Genomic DNA, 20,010 nt, shown 5'->3' with positions numbered 1-20,010 from the left:
GTAGAACATCAAAGATAAAGGACAAAGTCCTGAAAAAAAGCCAGGGGAAATTAAGAACCTCTATCCTAAGTACATAGAGGAACAAAAGCAGGAGTTATATTTGACTTCTCTTCAGCAACCCTGCAAAGAGAGTGTCAAGGGAACTATTTTAAATGGTCACAGAAAGACCACCAGCCCAGAATGCTATACCCTGTGAAATTATCCCTCAAATATGAATGGAGAAAAAGACCCTTCAGACATATATTGAATTTATTACTGGTAGATCTGCCATGCAAGAAATGCTGAAAGCAATTCTTTAAAGAGAAGGAATTATTAGATATAAAATAAGCTACAAGGATATATATTATACAATGTGGGGAATATAACCAATTTTTGTACAGTTTTAAAATTGTGAATTATATTGTATAATTATACAAATAATACAAATAATACAAAAATATAGGTCAGAAATTTGGATCTACATAAAGAAATGAAAAGCACCTAAGAAGAAATTAGTAAAGGTAGCATTTCTTATTCTGAGTTGATCTAACATCAGCTTGTTCAAAATAGCAATATTTGATTATGTATATTTATGTGTATCATATAGATGCTTATGTATATTTATAAAAGTGAAACGAATGACAGTAGTAACCAAAGGAATGGGAGCGAGGAACTATAATTATTTGGGTAGTATAAGGTACTCACTGTTAACATTCAAGTGGTAAGATGCAATTTGAAAGTGAACTTGGATTAGTTGTTAACGTATACTGCAAACCTGAGAGTAACCATTAAATTTTAAAAGCAGCATAACATATATACTAATGAAATGAGAGAAAATGTAATTATGAAATGCTTAATTAAAATCACAAAAGACAAAAAGATGAATATAAAAATAGGAAAAAAGAACCATGACAATGAGTAAAATACAGTGTTAAACATGGTAAATACTAGTCCATCTATTTTAATAATCACTTTGAACAACAATGGTCTGAACATACCAACTAATAGATAGCACTGGAAACTATGTCTAGTCACTTATAATGGAGACTGATAATGTGAGAAAAAATTATGTATACATGTATATGTAACTGTACATGTACCATGATGTACAGTAGAAAAATGACAGAACACTATAAACCAGCTATAATGGGAAAAAATAAAAATCATTATGTAAAAAAGCCAAAAAAAAAGAAAAAGATTATCAGAGCATCAAAAAACATGAGTTATTATATGTTGTCTGTAAGAAACCCACTTTAAATATAAAGCCCATGTAAATTTAAAGTAAGTGAATGGAAAAATGTACCATCCTAACACTAATTAAAAGAAAATAGGAATAGCTATATTAATTTTAGGGACAGAGAAGACTTCAAAACAAGGAAAATTAATCAGGAGTAATGAAGGATATTACAAAATGACAAAGTGAATATTTCTTCTAGAAGACATAATGATCTTTAATGAGCATGTACCTAACTCTACATGAGGCAAAAACTGAGAACTGCAGAGAGAAATAGGCAAGTCCAATACCATAGTTGGAGACTTCAAGTCCCCCTCTCAAAAATAGATCTAGTAGGCAGAAAATCAGAATTTATTGAACTGAACAGTCAACCACATACAACTGTCATCTAAAGACTGCTTCATCCAATAGAATATATATTCTTCAAGCCCACATGCAGCATTCATTAAACGTTATCACATTCTGAGCCACGAAACATAGATATTAAAAAAGGTATACAATGTATCCTCTCAGATCAACATGGAATTATAGCTATAAATTAGTTACAAAGAAAACTGGAATCCAACAATTACATGAAAATTAACATAATTCTAAGTAACATATGAGTCAAATAAGAAATTTCAATGAAAAAGTAAAGATTTCTAAGTAACTGAAAACTGAAACCAAACACTAGTTTTTTGAAAAGATCAATAAAATCAGCAAGTCTCAAGCTAATCAAAAAACTAAAAAATAAAAAGAGCACAAATGTCTAATACCATAAATGAAATAAAATATTGCTACAGATTCCATGGAAATTAAAAGAATAAAAGAATTCTATCAACGACTCCAAGCCCACAAAGTTGATAACCTAGATGAAATGGATCAATTTCTTTAAATACATAAGCTTCCAGAACTCACACAGAAAAAAGAAGTAAGTCTACTTGTACTGATGAAATTGAAACAGTAATTAATAACCCTTCAAAACAGAAAATACCTGGCCCAGTCGAGGCTACTGGTAAATTCTACCAAATATTTGACAAAGTTATCTTACCAATTCTTTACAATTTCATTCAGATGTTAGAAGCATTCAGATGCTAGAATCAGAGGGCTGACCTCCTAACTCATTTTGTGAAATCAGCATTACTCTCGTACCAAAACCAAAAGAAGACATTAAAAATGGAAAACTAGGAGTTCCCTCTGCGGCTCAGCAAAAATGAACCTGACTAGTATCCTTGAGAAAGTGGGATCCATCCCTGGCTTTGCTTGGTGGGTTAAGGATCCAGTGTTGGCGAGAGCTGTGGTGTAGGTCACAGATGTGGCTCGGATCCCGAGTTGCTGTGGCTGTGGCATAGGCCAGCACCTACAGCTCTGATTGGATTCCTAGCCTGGGAACTATCACATGCCTCAAAATATGGCCCTAAAAAGCAAAAGCAAAAACAAAACAAAACAAAAAAACCTTATAAGAAAAGGAAAACTGTAGAGCTCTTTCATGAACACAGATGCAAAATCCTGAAAATATTATCAAATTGAATCCAACAATGTATTAAAACAAATATACACTGTGTTGTGATATTTGTCCTAAGGATGCAAGACTGGTTCAACACTTGAAAATCAAACATAATCCACTCTATCAATGGGCCAAAACAAGAAAAATTACATGATCATGTCATTAGATGCAGAAAAATCATTTGATAAAAAACATTTGTGCATGATAAAAACTCAGTACACTAGGAATAGAAAAGAAATTCCTCAACTTGATGAGGAATACTGACCAAAAAATTACAATTAACATTTTAGGTGATGAGAAACTTAAAGTTCTGAATAAGCTCTGATCCAAGGAAAGCATTCCCTTTCTCAATACCTTACTGGTAGTACTAATAATACAAAAAGGAGGCAGGGAGTAAAATACAAGGTATCTAGATTGAGGAGGAAGACAAAAAACTGCCTTTCTTCACAGCTTGATTGTCTATACAGAAAATTTTCATTAATCAACCAACACCCAGAAAGAGTGATTATAGTAAGACTGCAAGATCCAAGGTTAATTCATTAAAGTCAATATGCCAGCAATGAGCAACTGGAATGTGAAATTAAGATCGGTTTTATGTTGCCACCCCCAAAATAAAATACTTGAGTGTGTGTGTGTGTGTATATATATATATATATATATAACCATGTACAAAAACAAAGACAACTACAAAATTCTGGTGAAATCAAACTTAATAGAGATATTCTCCATTAAAGGATAGAAAGCCTGAATATTATCCAAATATATGTTCTTCCCAAGTTGATTTTATAGATTCAATTCCATTCAAAATCCCATCAAGTTATTTTTCAGATACTAACTCATTTTAAATTGTTTAAGGAAAGGCCTAAGACCCAAATAGCTAGCAATAATTCAAGAAAGGGATAATGTTGGAGATGACGCTACGTGACTTCAAGATTATAAAAGATACAGTAATCAAGACAGTGGTAGGTGTGAAAAGTACAGATTAAGCAGATAATGGAACAGATTGGAAAGCTCAGGAATAGACTCCCATAAATTTGGTCAAGGAGCAAAGGTACAACAATGGAGCAAGATATTCTTCAATGAACATTGCTGGAACAACCGGACATCCACATGCCATGAAATGAAGCTAGACACAGACCTTACTCCCTTCAAAAAAGTGAACTCCACATGAGTTACATGCCTAAATATTACAGTTAAAACTCCTAGAATTAAAATTAGAGAATCTAAGAATGTCAACACCATTTTAGATGCAACATCAATGGCACAATTCATTAAAAAAATTGGTAAGCTGAATTTTATTAAAACAAAACTTTCTGTGCCACAAAAGTCAAATGGCCAAAGAATTAGAAGATATGCCATAAACTGAGGGGAAAATATTTGCAAAGGACACTCAGGTAAAGAACTGTTAATCAAAATTACATTGGGGAAAAGGCAAAACTGTGGAGAGAGCAAAAAGATCAGCGATGTCAGGGTTTGTAAGGACTCTGACTAGGTGGAGGACAGAGGGGCTTTAGGGTGGTGCAGCTGTCCTGTGTGATACTGAATGGTGGGCACAGTTCCAAACCCAAGGAATGTGCAATACCGAAAGTGAATCTTAGGAAAATATATATATGGGGAAACTACAAGATGTCAACGTAGGTTTGACAGTTCTAACAAATGTTTCACCGTGGTGGGGGATGTTGATAAAGAGGGAGGCTCTGCATGTTTGAGGATGAGTCAATCTTGGCAACTATCTTTTTCTCAGATTTTCTCTGAACCTAAAACTGATCAAAAAATGAAGTCTTAAAAAAAATACAGATTAGAGAAATACTCCTTTTATTTTCTATACCCTCTCTCTTTGAATGTTTACATGTGGCCAACCAATTCTTGAACTATAAAGGAAATTTCTTACACATGTATTCATTTGTTGCTTCCACTGGATTTAGAGGCAAAGGCTTTCATGGACTCATGGTTTTCTGTCCCTAAGAGGAGGGACTGCGCTAATTAAGTACATTTAAAATGGAAAAACACAATCCTATTTTGCTCCTGACTTTTTTCAGCCTCTCTTTATTTACTGATGCTTGCTACAATTTATTAACCATGAATTATATCTTGGAATAAATTAAACCTTCTTTCCTCTCTGTCATACTTGTATTCACCCAGTTTATCAAGTATAAAAGTTGCATAAATTTGCAAACTAGCCAATTGGCTTTCTGAGCACACAAATTATGGAACAGTTTTGTGCAGTGCTAAACCCCAGATGAATTTAACAGCTTCTGTGAATTCAGTGCTGAGGCTTATTTTCAAGCCAGGAGCAACATATCTAAATCTTGTCCAGCACTGTGTACTGGTCTTCTGAATGTCGCATGCAATTAGGTATATTTATTAGTTTTCCTTGGTTTTAAGCAATATGCTTTTTCTCTCCTTTCCTACTAACATATATACACACACACAAATTGTAATCAAAAATCAATACGGTACATCAAAAAGTACCAGTTATAAGATTAATTGTCCAAGTTATATCCTTATGTCATTGTATCCTACACTGTATCTTTTGTTCTTTGTGGCTCTTTACATATTCCTTTTTTTTGCTATTGAGTTGGTGGGAATGTAAGATGGTACAACCACTATGGAGATACCTTAGAAATCTATACATAGAACTACCATATGACCCAGCAATCCCACTCTTGGGCATATACCCAGACAAAGCTTTCCTTAAAAAAGCCACATGCACCCGCATGTTCATTGCAGCTCTATTCACAATAGCCAACAACCCAAATGTCTATCGACAGATGATTGGATTAGGAAGATGTGGTATATATACACACAATGGAATACTACTTAGCCATAAAAAGAACAAAATAATGCCATTTGCAGCAACATGGATGGAACTAGGGACACTCAATACTGAGTGAAGTAAGTCAGAAAGAGAAAGAGAAGTACCATACTATATCAGTTATATCTGGAATCTAATATATGGCACAAATGAACCTTTCCACAGAAAAGAAAATCAAGGACTTGGAAAATAGACTTGTGGTTGCCAAGGGGGAGGGGGAAGAGTGGGGTGGTTGGGGAGCTTGGGGTTAACAGAAACAAACAATTGCCTTTGGAATGGATTAGCAATGAGATCCTGCTGTGTAGCACTGAGAACTATGTCTAGTCACTTATGGAGCATGATAATGTGTGAAAATAGAATGTGTAAATGTATATGTAACTGGGTCCCCATGCTGTACAGTAGAAAAAAAATTGTTTGGGGGAAATAACTATTCAAAAAATAACAAAAAATTAAAAAAAAGAAATTTCAAATTTCTTAAGAATGTATAACAATTAGTTTTCAGTACATTGTTTTTAAAAAGTGGCATACTACTAGGTATATATAATACCTGAATTTCCGTTTTAAATTGCAGACATTTCAAACTTGCAGAATATACATAGTTTTTGTGCTTCAGCTTCCTGTCTGTAAAATGGAGATTGTGAGCCTCCAATAAATGAGATGATATATGTAGAGTGCGTAGCACAAAACTTGGTACACAGTAAAGTGTGTACCTAATCCCAAGGTAAAAAACTGTTGACTCCAAGAGCCAACCTGGATCTAAATCAATCCTGACTCAAGGAAAAGATACTAAGGATGATGTCAGTAATAAGTCAGTTAAAAACTCAATGCTAAATTATCCAACCATTTCTATATCTCCCAAGACTGGCTGTGAATTCAGGATTTAAAACTTTTATTTTTACCCTGCAGCCTCTTTTGCTCTTAGAGACTGTGGCTTTTCTGATGCAGTATCAGGTATTTTTCTTACCTGGGAACAGAGAACAATAGGGACTTTGCTTAGGTTTCTTGTTAATGATGTCTACTATGACCCAGGTTTGAGCAATACCACAAATACACAGACTCCATCAACACTTTTTATTTTTTCATTACTTATATAACTATGATGTGGTAAATTTCACATCTCTCTCAAAAATATTCATGACAAAATAGTATCTTTGAGAAATCCAAGTGTGTTCTGTTCCACCTTGTATGATTTCTCAGGAACCATTAAATTGCACAAAAATTGTGTAAGTTATAAGAAAGCTAAAGCTAATGCCATGTATTCAATTAAATCATATTAACTCTTTTAAAATTTGAGATGTAGACCCTTAAAATAGATTAGGAAGAACTTATCCAAGCAAGTTGAAAAATATTTCCTCCTATGTTCATAGTAGCACTGTTCACAATAGCCAAGACATGTAAATGACCTAAATCTCCACTGACAGATGAATGATTAGACACACACGTGCACACGCAGTATATGTGTGTGTGTATAACTGCATCACTTTGTTGTATGGCAGAAATTAACAACACAGTAAATTAACCATACTTTGATTAAAAAAATAAAATCAGAAAATCATTACCTGTTACACAGGCACATAGCATCTTTTTCCTATAACAAGTTCTGTGCTGAAAGTTCCTAAGAGATTGTTTACGCTGATATAAAAATATCAGTGAAAAAGACTGATTTTGAACAATAGAAGTATAGCTTAATAAAGGTGTTTTCCTTGAACTCTTCACTAGGGGGAGTAGTCTATAGCAGTTTTCTGACAGTGGTCTATAGCAGAATTTCTCATCAGAATTCACCACATCACAGCCCAGCCCTAAGGTCCTGAATATGTCTGTATACTCTCTATTGTTTTTGAATACAGCACAGGAGAATTTTGAGAATGTCTAACATTATGATGGCTTCTTTCTCTACTTGGCTGTCAACTAGTATAGACAAAAGTATAGACTTTTCCTTAAGTTAATGAGAGTTATTTCACAAAAAATGAAAAGTATTTTTCTCATTTGTATCCTAGGATAAATATGGGAATTTCTGACTGTTATTGGAAATAGTGTCTATTTATATAGTTTTTTAGTGAAAGGTTATAGGATAATGACAAGATTTATGGTTACTATAGTTTTTAAATATTTAAAAAATATTTTTACTATTACAAATACTTTTTTTGCACTTTTTAAATTCTTATTTTATTTTTTATCTTTTATATATATATATTTTTTTCTACTGTACAGCATGGTGACCTAGTTACACTTACATGTATACCTTCTTTTTTCTTGCATTACATGTTTCATCATAAGTGACTAGACAGAGTTCCCAGTGCTATACAGCAGGATCCCATTGCTAATCCATCCTGAAGGCAACATTCTGTATCTATTTAGGAAACTACAAATACAAAATTAGAAACTGAGTACTTATTCCTCAGAGAATTGTCTTTGAATATCTATTTTATGTTTTTTCTTCAATTTCTTAGGGTATTATAGAAACAATTGTGATGTACTAGCTTTCTGCTTTAAGTATCTATGAGTATCTTTATCAAGAGTTTCCAGAATGAAGTCAAATTGTGAGACTATAAGTTTATTATGGCTCTTGACATTTTGTTCCAGGGCATTTTCAAAATGTACACTAATGGACTGGAGATGTGGCAATGGGGCTACTTTCCATTCTATTTCTTTCTTTGATTTTGAAAGTTCCATTTTTCATTCATAAGTGAGGGGGCCTCTGAATTTCCTTTAGGCTCTCTCACTGTGTACTCTATGAGGTGTTAACTTATTTGTGAAAATGTCAATGGATTCATGTATTTTCCCTCCTCTCTGGACAAGAATAATCTATTTTTGTAAGAAAGGCTTTGTAAATAATCTCCCAAGGAGCTTGTCAACCATTCACAGCATTTCTAAATTTCTCTAGTTTTTCATGTTTTCTTAGGCTACCCTCAGGGTCTTCCTATGGAAGGATTGCTTTATCCTTCCATAATTTGCCTTCTAAAACATAGGAAATGATATAGATATTGGAGCTCTAAATTGTCCTATATACCTTTATACTAAATTCCTCTGAAAATGTTTGTCTTTCCTGCCTAAGCTTTGGAAAATCTTAAACAATAGCTGTTAGCTCATCATGAGATAGTTTAACATTAAAATGTCTGTCCACACACAAAAAATACCAGAACTGATAAGCAAATTCAGCAAGGTAGCAGGATACAAGATTAACATTCAGAAGTAATTTGTATTTCTTATACAGTAAGAATGAACTATTAGAAAGGGAATATAAATAATCCCTTTTTAAAGTAGCATCCAGAAATAAAATACTTAGGAATAAACCTCAAAGAGATGAAAGACTTAAATGCCAGTAACTACAAAACATTGATAGAGAAAACTGACAAGGATTCAAAGAAATGCAAAAATATCCCATGCTCTCGGATTTGAAGAATTAACATTATTAAAATAGTCGTACTATACAAAGCGATCTACAGATTTAATATGATCACTATCAAATTACCCACAACATTTTTCATAAAACTAGAACAATCCTAAAATTTGTATGGAACCATAGAAGTCCCAGAATTCCCAAATTAATCCTGAAGAACAAGAACAAAACAGGAGGCACAACCCTCCCAGACTTCAGACAATACTACAATGCTGCAGTAATCAAAACAGTGTGTACTGGCACAAAAACTGACATACAGACCAATTTAACAGAAGAGAGAGCCCAACAATAAACCCACACAACTAAGGACAATCTTTGACAAAGGAAGAATATACAATGGGGTAAATACTATCTCTTCAGCAAGTGGTGCTGGGAAAACTGGGCAGCTATATGTAAATCAATGAAGTTAGAACACACCCTCATGACATACACACATAAAAACTTAAAGACTTAAAGACAAGATACCATAATGCTCTGAGAGGAGAACACAGGTAAAACACTCTCTGACATAAATTGTATCAAAGTTTTCTTAGGTCCATGTTCTAAGGCAATAGAAGTAAAAGCAAAAGTAAACAAATGGGACCTAATTAAACTCAAACTTTTGCACATCAGAGGAAACCATAAAAAAATGAAAAAGTAATTTATGGACAAGGAGAAAGTATTTGTAAATGATGTCACTGACAAGGGCTTAATTTCCAAAATATATAAACAGCTCATAAAACTCAGTAACAAAAAAAAAATGACCAAATCAAAAAATGGGCAGAAGACCTAGATAGACATTTCTTCAAAGAAGATATACCCAGATGGCCAAAAGTCATATGAAACAATGCTCATTATTAAAGAAATGCAAATCAAAAATGGCAATGAGCTACCACCTCACACTGATCACAATGGCCATCATCAAAAAGTCTTTACAAATAATAAATGCCACGGAGGGTGTGGAGAAAAGGGAACCCTCTTCCTACACTGTTGGGAATGTAAATTGGTATGGCCACTATGGAAAACAGTATGGAAGTTCCTCAAAGAACTAAAAATAGAGTGTCATTGTGATATAGTAACCCCATTCATGGGCATATACCCATAAGCACAATCATAATTCAAAAAGATACATGCATCTATATGTTCATAGAAGTAATATACACTATAGCCAAGATATGAAAACAACCTAAATGTCCATCAATAGATGAATGATTAAGGACAATGTGGTATATATGCACAATAGAATACTACTCAACCACAAAAAAATGAAATAATACCATTTGCAGCAACACGGACAGACCTAGAGATTATCATACTAAATGAACTAAGTCAGAAAGAGAAAGACAAAAATGACATGACATCACTTATATGTGGAATATAAAATACAACAAATCAACTTATCATCTACGAAACAAAAACAGACTCACAGGTATAGAGGACAGACCTGCAGTTGCTGAGGAGAGAGAGGGAGAGAGTAAAGGATTGGGAGTTGGCCATTCGTGAATGTAAACAATTGTACGTAAAGTGGATAAACAAGAGGGTCCTATTGTATAGCACAGGGAACTATATTCAGTATCCTTGAATAAACCAGAGTGGAAAAGAACATGAAAAAGGAGATAGATGTATAACGGAATTACTTTGTTTTACAGCTAAAATTAACATTTAAATCAACTATACCTCAATAAAATTTTCAAAATATAATTTAAATGTGTCTATACTTCAAAAAAGTTTAAAGTGAAGAAGCAATTAAACTATGGGCTTTCCAGCTGACAAGAGAAATTAAGTTATCATAAAGAAGGCAGAGGTTAATGGAAGAGAACAGGGTAGGAAAAGAGCAGGGTAAAAGTCATTAGGCTTCAAGTTGTGACTTGGAGGAATCTAAAGTAGTATAGTTTTAGATGTTTTGCATTGTCATAGGATGGGCAAAGAATCTTTTAGGAAGCAGTTCTGGAATCAAACATTTTTGAAAGCTTCTAATAAAATATATGGTTTTTAAAATATATCTCCTTTTTTTTTTTTTTTTTTTTTTGCTATTTCTTGGGCTGCTCCCGCGGCATGTGGAGGTTCCCAGGCTAGGGGTCGAATCGGAGCTCTAGCCACTGGCCTAAGCCAGAGCCACAGCAACGCAGGATCCGAGCCGCGTCTGCAACCTACACCACAGCTCACGGCAACGCCGGATCGTTAACCCACTGAGCAGGGGCAGGGACCGAACCCGCAACCTCATGGTTCCTAGTCAGATTCGTTAACCACTGCGCCACGACGGGAACTCCTCCTTTCTTGTTTCAAGTTATTTTCTAAATGAATTATTTTCCTATTAAAAGTTCCCTAAATATTTTTGGTTTTATTGATATTATCTATTGTTTTTTCATCTCTGTGTTATTAATTTCTTCTCTAATATTTATGATTTCTTTCCTTCTATTAATCTGGGCTTTGTTCTTCCTTGTCTAGATGTTAAGGTGTAAGGTTAGGTTGTTTCAGGTTTTTCTTCTTTGCTGAGGTAAGATTGTGTTGCTTCAAACTTCCCTCTCAGAACTGCTTTTGCTGTGTCCCATAGGCTTTGGACTGAAAGATCAACAAAACTGATTAACCATTAGCCAGACTCATCAAGAAAAAAAGGGAGACAGTTCAAATCAATAAAATTAGAAATGAAAAAAGTTACAACTGATACCACAGAAATTCAAAGGATAATGAGAGGCTATTATGAGCAACTGTATGCCAATAAAATGGAAAACCTAGAAGAAATGGACAGATTCGTACAAAGGTGCAACCTACCAATACTGAATCAGGAAGAAACAGAAAATAAGAATAGATGAATCACAAGCACTGAAATTAAAAATGTGGATACAAAACTTCCAAAAATACAAAAGTCCAGGACCTGATGGCTTCACAGGTGAATTATATCAAACATTCAAGATAAGAGTTAACACCTCTTATTCTGAAACTCTTCCAAAAAACTGCAGAGAAAGGAACAATCTCAAGCTCATTCTATGAAGCCACCACCACCCTGATACTAAAACCAAAGATACCACACACACAAAGAAACTTGTAGGCCAATTTCACTGATAAACATAGATGCAAAAATCCTCAACAAAATATTAGCAAACTGCAGCCAAATATTAAAAAGTTTGTACACCATGCATGATCAATTAGGATTTATCCCAGAGATGAAAGGATTTTTCAATATCCATAAATCTGCCAGTGTGACATACCACATCGACAAACTAAAAAATAAAAACTATAGGATCATCTCAATAGATACAGAAAAAGCTTTTGACAAAATTCAACACCCTTCCTGATAAAAACTCTACAGAGAGTGGACATAGAGGGAAACTACCTCAATATAAAAAAGCCATTTATGAAAAAGCCACAACTAACATCATTCTCAACAGTGAAAAACTGAAAACATTTCCACTCAATATCAGGAAAAGACAAGGATGTCTACTTTCAATGTTATTCAACATAGTTTTGAAAGTCCTAGCCATGGCAATCAGAGAAGATACTATACCTAGAAAATTCTAAAGATACTACCAGAAAACTTTTAAAGCTAATCATTGAATTTCATAGTTGCAGGGTACAAAATTAATACACAGAAATAGGTTGAATCTCTCTGTATTAACAATGAAAGATCAGAAGGAGAAATTATAGAAACCATCCCATTTACTATCGGATCAAAAAAAAAAAAAAGATCCTGCTATATAGCACAGGGAACTTTATCTAGTCACTTGTGATGGAACCTGATGGAGAATAATGTGAGAAAAAGAATATGTGTGTGTATATATATATATGTATATATATGTATGTAGCTATGACTGGGTCACTTTGCTGTGCAGTAGAAACATAACACTGTAAATCAACTATAATGGAAAAAAATAAAAATCATAAAAAATTAGGAATAAACCTACCTAAAGAGACAAAAGACCTGTACTCTGATAACAACATAAGAACTCAAATACGACACAAATAGATGAAAAGATATACTTTGCTCTTGGATTTGAAGAATCAGTATTGTCAAAATACCTATAATACTCATGGCAAGTTCATGTTCAGTGCAATCTCTATCAAATTGCTAATGGCTTTTTTTTTTTCCCACACAAATAGAACAAAAAGTTTTGAAATTTGGAAGGAAACACAAAATAGCCAAAGCAATCTTGAGAAAGAAACATGGAGCTACAGCAATCATGCTTCCAGCTTTGGTCTATACTACAAAGATACAGTCATCAAAACAGTATGGTACATCACAAAAAAACCCCCAGAAATATAGATCAATGGAACAGGATAGAAAGACCAGAAATAAACCCAAGCACCTATGGTCAACTCATCTATGATGGAGGAGGCAAGAACATACAGTGGAGGAAAGATAGCCTCTTCAATAAGTGGTACTGGGAAAACTGTACAGCTGCATGTAAAAGAATGAAATTAGAACATTCTCTAACTCCATATACAAAAATAAACTCACAATGGATTAAAAACATTAATGTAATACCAGATATTATAAAATTCCTCATGAAAAATAGAGGAAGCACTCTTTGACATAAATCACAGCAACATCTTCTCTGATCCCCCTCCTAGAATAATGACAATAAAGACAAATAAACCAACAGGAACTAATTAAACTCAAAATCTTTTGCACAGCAAAGGAAACCATTAAAAAAAAAATGAAAAGACAACCCACAAAATGGGAGAAAATCTTTGCAAATGATGTAACCAACAAAGGCTGAATATCCAAAATGTTATGAACCACTCATATAACTCAACAACAAAAAACACAACTCAATAAAAAAAAAATGGGCAGAAGACCTAAATAGACATTTCTCCAAAGAAGATACACAAATGGCCAACGGCGCACATGAAAAAATGCTCATCACTAATTGTTAGAGAAATGCAAATCAAAACTACAATGAGGTACAACCTCATACCAGTGAGAGTGGCCATCATTAATAAGTCAACAAACAACAAATGCTTGAGAGGATGTGGGGAAAAGAGAACCCTCCTTCACTGTTGGTGGGAATGTAAATTGGCACCACCTCAATGGAAAACAATATGGAGCTACCTCAGAAAACTAAAAATAGAACTACATATGAACCATCAATCCCATTTCTAGGCATATATCCAGAGAAAACTTTCATTGAAAAAGATACATGCCATGCCTATGTTCACTGCAGCAGTATTTACAATAGCCATGACATGGAAACAGCCTAAATATCCCTCGACAGATGGACAGATTAAGATGATGTGGTACATAAATAGGAAGGATTACTATTTGGACATAAAGAAGGACAAAATAATGCCATTTGCAACAAGATGGATGGAACTAGAGCTACTCATACTAAATAAGTCAGAAAGTGAAAGCCAAACACCATATAATATCACTTATATGGGAGTCTAAAATATGCCACAAATGATCTACAAAACAGCAACATATCATAGACATGGAGGGCAGAATTGTGTTTGCTGTGGGGGTTGGAGACAGGGAGATTGTGTTTGGTAGATGCAGACTGTTTAAGAATGGATGGGTGAATGCGTGTTGGGGTCCTACCATACAGCAAAAGGAACCATGTCTGATCTTTTGGTTAGAAAATGATGGAAAAAAAAATTAAATAAAATGATGGAAAATGAAAAAAAAAAAAAAAGAATGTGTGTGAATGCGTGGCTGGATCACGTTTACAGCAGAAATTGAAGGAACACTGTAAATCAACTATAATTTAAAAATTAAAAAAATTTTACCACCCTGAACATTTTAAAAAAAATGTTCCTTCAATAGTTATGGTAATCCTAAGTTATCCTTGTTGAAACGTTGCCAGGAAAGTAATACATAAAATAAACTTATAGTAATAATATATGGATGCGATGGGGGTTTTGCCTAGAGGAGGCAAAGTTCTGACTGGGTTAAAACCATGAATCTGCATAAAATTTGCAAATGTACTGTGTGTGTACCTCCTATCCTGGCCCCCAACCTAGTGGCCAGCCATCGACTAAATAAACATATGTGATTATTGAATAAAGAGGTATTCCTGAAAAGTTTTTCAGAGGAAGTCCAACTCTCATGGACAACACAAAAAAAGGAAGAAAGTTTCATTGTTTTGACAGGTGATTCAGGAAAATTTAGTCCAACAAGTTACCAGTGTGATGAGACTTTGTGAATTTATAAGCTCTTTGGCTAAAGTGATGAATTCAACAGATCTAATCTTACCATTCTATTCTGTAAGTTTTGTCATGAACTCACCATAAAAAGTGAGAATTATGAAGAGCATGATAAACAAATTTACATCATTGTCAGAGATGGAGCTCTGAGCACAAGGCTCAATCAGCCCAGAGAAGTCTCCGAGTTCAAATCAAGGGTTTTGAGTTAGAGAGGTGAGAAGGCAGTCATGAATGGACATTGCTGTGGCCTCTAGATTTGCTGATAGCCATTATCTGCAATATGAAAACTGGGATGTATTGATCAGGCAAACTTGAATTTATAGAAACTACAGGACTCCATTTTGACAGTCTTCATGGTGTATTAGAAGGGAGAGGACACAAATGACTTTTTGGGGGTTTTATGAACTGAACACAAGTTGTTTTAGGCAGGCATTTACAAAAGGAAAACACCACATTCTATTTTTCTATTTTTGAACTCATAAGGAAGTCAATATTTCCTTATTTCACTTATTTCCTACACATTGTTATGCCTCAAGGTTTATTTGTAATATTTTGATTTGACATCCTGCCAATTTGCCTTTTACATGGGGTTTTGTTTTATTAATATCTGCCTGTACAAATAAAAACAGCAAAAAAAAATCTAAAATGGTATGAATAAACATCGATGTTGCGTACTTGTATATAAACTATCTTTAATGCAGAAGAATCAATATGATTTACAGGAAAATACAACATAAAATTAGAAAAGTTTCTTTGAAATTTTCAATAGGTAAGATAGTAATAACTTAGAATATTTTTAAAGTCAAAATTATAAAGAATCAAGAAGATTGTCCATTAAATTCTCAAACATTACATTTAGGAGTTCTAACTTTGATGGTATTGACCACAAAGCAGTGGAAATAACCAAATGATATTTCTCTGCTTTATTAATGGAGTCCATTGCTCCAAGTCAGATAGTTCTGTGCATCCCTCCATGTAGTATTATTTTGTAGAAAAATCCATTATATTTAAATCTTCAGTCCAACAGAAATAACTCTATTACTTACTCTTATGCAATATTTTGAACAAAGGAAGTGGGTAAGACATTATCTTTAGCATACTTTTCATGTATTTTATTGTTAATTATTTTGTCTTTCTAGACTACACACAATACTGATGAACCAAGGAAAAGTAAGTACTAGATTCTAATGCAGCCTTTTTGGTGGTAGTTTAGTCATCATGAGGTATCTCCTGATGGCAACTACTGAAATATTTTAAATGTATTAGCTTCATTAACCTGCTACAGAATTTGACATAATGATTGTTTATTTGCATGATGTCTTTGATCCTCTTGGGAACAGAACATCAAGAGAGTGGGTGACAAGGAGCCATGAGACCAAACTCGCCATGAGCCCAAATTCTAAGTAAATAAACATTGTACATCTATTTATTGGCACCCAGGGAGCCTCAAAGAGAATGCTATTTCATAACCTAGAGTGAAGAAGAAAAAGGCACACAATTTGTTTTTGCATAAAACATAATAAATGCTCATCTCCTCTAAGAGTTTGAGATAAAGTGTGGAGGAAGGGGAAAGAGTTTTTCAGAAACATTGTTGAAGCAGGTTCACTGATCCTGGCATTCACTTTGTTGCAAGAGGAGATAAAGTGGCTGGGATCCCAAAGACACTAACAGCAGTGCATGGGATTCAATACAAAATATGAACTAGCGATTATAAACAGTGGAACGGAGTACATATATTCTGAGTTTATGTGGCATACTCAAGTGTCCCAGCTAGAGGCACGGGTTACCTATATATTGTCTGCATTTCTCATCTCGGACCTAAGAACAATCTGATATTTTTTTATTTTGTCAACATGGACCATCTCAGAAAACATGACATACATATAAAAGGAAAGTGAGAAAAAGAAATTAAGACTTGTAGAGAAAATGAGGAAATTTAGACACATTTACAAAAATTTAAACCTATTACACCTGATGATTTTTCTACAAAGAACATGAAAGTATGAAGTGTAGTCACTAAAGGCAGAATGGTTTCTCCCTATTTCACTAATTTTCTTTTTAAGCCTCCCACCCAAACTTGAAATTTTATGAGTAACTGCAAATAATCTCACCATTCTCTAAAAATATTTAAACCTATCCTGATAGGTTATATATAAACAACATTATTCATATTGAAATGACAATTGTACTTACAGAAAAAAAAATGCATCTTTTAAAGTATATACGCTTCATTATGGAGTTCACATGTAGTTATGAAATTACAAACAAAACATGCAGAAGTAGGAAATTTAGTAAATATAGCAATAAAGAAACATTAAAATAGAAGTTTCAGAAAATATTTAATATTGACAATATATAATGCAATTGTTAAGAATTTATGCATAGTTGATATTCCAGCTTTTATCAAAACAAAAATTAGATATGCATTTGCCTAGCTAACTATGTACATAAACACAACTAGGATAAAAAAGAATTCATGTAATCAAAATGTACAATAAATATTGACTCAAATTATATTGGCATATTTAAAGTAATAGCATTTCATCTAGAAATGAATTTTTAATGTTTCTGAAATATAAACAGATGTTTTATCACTATCAAGTTGATAATTCTCATTGTTCTTAACACATTCAATTTCATTCCAATTACATTATGGTACAATACAGATATTTAAAAGAGTCCCTAATATGAATTTCTCAATAAAGTTAGCCATTATTAACATCTTCTATTCTTCTTCACATACCCAATGCATGTTTGCAATGCATATTTATATACCTAGCTTTAGGTGTCAAGGTTACAACCACGTGTAAAAGAAATTCTTGTAACAAACAGTGTGTCAAGAGACACAAATTCTTGTATTCAAAAAGTTTATTTTCTCATCAGAGACAAAAAAACAAACTGAGCCACCCTTTTGAAACATACCAGAGCACTCTGTTCTCTTAAAGTTTATGCAGGAGAAACTAACCAGAATAAAGCTGATACATTGTATTGAAACCACTTCCATCATGTTTTCCCCTTTATATTATCCCACTATGATGGAATATGTTGCCATATGATTTTAGTTAAGATATATGGTATTTTCGGCGTTCCCGTCATAGTTCAGTGGGGAACCATAAGGTTGCAGGTTCAATCCCTGGCCTTGCTCAGTGGGTTAAGGATCTGGTGTTGCTGTGAGCTGTGGTGTAGGTTGCAGACGCGGCTCAGATCCCGCGTTGCTGTGGCTCTGGAGTAGGCCGGCGGCTGCAGCTCCAATTAGACCCCTAGCCTGGGAACCTCCATATGCTGTGGGCGCAGGCCAAGAAATGGCAAAAAGTCCAAATATATATATATATATATATATAGTATTTTCTCAAATTGTTTTCAGGATACTTTAAATCCAATTCAGACAAGATTCATGTGCCAGATTCTCCTGAGCACAAGAGGTACATTAGCTCTGTTCATTTATTCTGAGCAACAAAAATATTGTCTTAGTAATTGGATTTAAGTACTTCTTTCTTCCATACACCAACGTGAGTAACAGCTTAGCTATGGATAGTTTTGGTGGCAGAGAGATGATGCAACTCCAGGTGAAATATAGTAAAGGATTGTGTTTGATTAGATCTGAGTTCCATGTTCCAATCAACTGGCTTATTTCTCTATACATATTTGTGAAAAGCTGATGCGAAATATTTTGGATCTTCAAACAAGTGATGGGTTTCTAAAAGTTAAAAGTTTAAGGAGAGAGGAAAGAATTGGAAGTCTAGTTCTCTGAATTTGAGACGTTTTCATATAATTAAAAATAAAAATATGAGGGTTAACATTTTAAATATGGAAGAGTTCTTTAGTCACTGAATTATAAAATAAAGATTTTGATATCTAAATATTTGTAAGATTATTAATAGGAAATAAGTTTAATAATTTTTATCTAGGTGTTCCACTTATATCTAGGCTTTCCACCTAATTTTACATGTTCATATTTTTTAGAAATGAGCACAAGTAACAAAATAAAAATGGTGATTTTAGATTGCTATGGTGAAAGTGCTTCCCTCAGTTTACTGAAATGACCTTACTGCCTAAAGAAATTTAATTACCCATCCATTTGAATAAGTTAATCAGAGGATAGAATTGAGTTAGTCAATGAAGTCTATGGTACTATTTAAAGAAGTGCTCAGATACAGAAATGATTTTTAAAAAAAATTAATTAAAACCAAACAATTAAGTGACTGAAAGAATAAAGAAAAGCCAAAGAAGCTGAGTAGGGGTTCACTCAATAGCAAGAAGGGCTCTCTATTCCAAATGTAGGCTTAAGAAGCAATGCAATGTCAGGTGAGAAAAGTTTACCTTCAATTTTTTTTTTCCACTTTGTCATTTGACTTGACAAAATAAGTGGACAATATTGCCTAAATCAGGACACTGCCCTCAAAGATTGTATTTTTTTTCTTATTGTATGTCGACAAATGCGTCTTTACAAGGATTTGTGAGGAAACCAGTATCTAGTTCTCCATAATCCATATGATTAAGACATTTCAAATGCAAAATAATATTTATAATTAGCACATATGCTCTAGTGTCTGAAAACTGAGAAGCAGTTGGTTTAGTTTTGAAGTTATCCTAAACAAAATATTTAACAAGAAAACTTGAGAAGTGCTCTATAATGGCAAACTTGGGGTTAATAGATGCAGACTATTGCCTTTGGAATGGAGCAGCAATGAGATCCTGCTGTGTAGCACCAGGATCTATATCTAGTCACTTATGATGGAGCATGATAATGTGAAAAAAAAGAATGTATATATGTATGTGTAACTGGGTCACCATGCTATACAGTAGAAAATTGACAGAACACTGCAAACCAGCTATAATGAAAAAAAGTAAAAATTATATAAAACAAAACAATTGCCAAGAACTAGTTAGATTAAAAACATCTAAGATTAGAGTATTACCACATATTATGCAAAAGCATGACATATATAATATATATGCACAAAACATTTTTGGTG

The sequence above is a fragment of the Sus scrofa genome, chromosome 8, assembly GCF_054392235.1.
Source record: "Sus scrofa isolate SSC_HxYL_T2T_F1_AM1 chromosome 8, Sscrofa_HxYL_maternal_Yorkshire_Landrace_v2.0, whole genome shotgun sequence".
NCBI classification, from domain to species: domain Eukaryota; kingdom Metazoa; phylum Chordata; class Mammalia; order Artiodactyla; family Suidae; genus Sus; species Sus scrofa.
This window is presented reverse-complemented; position numbering follows the sequence as displayed.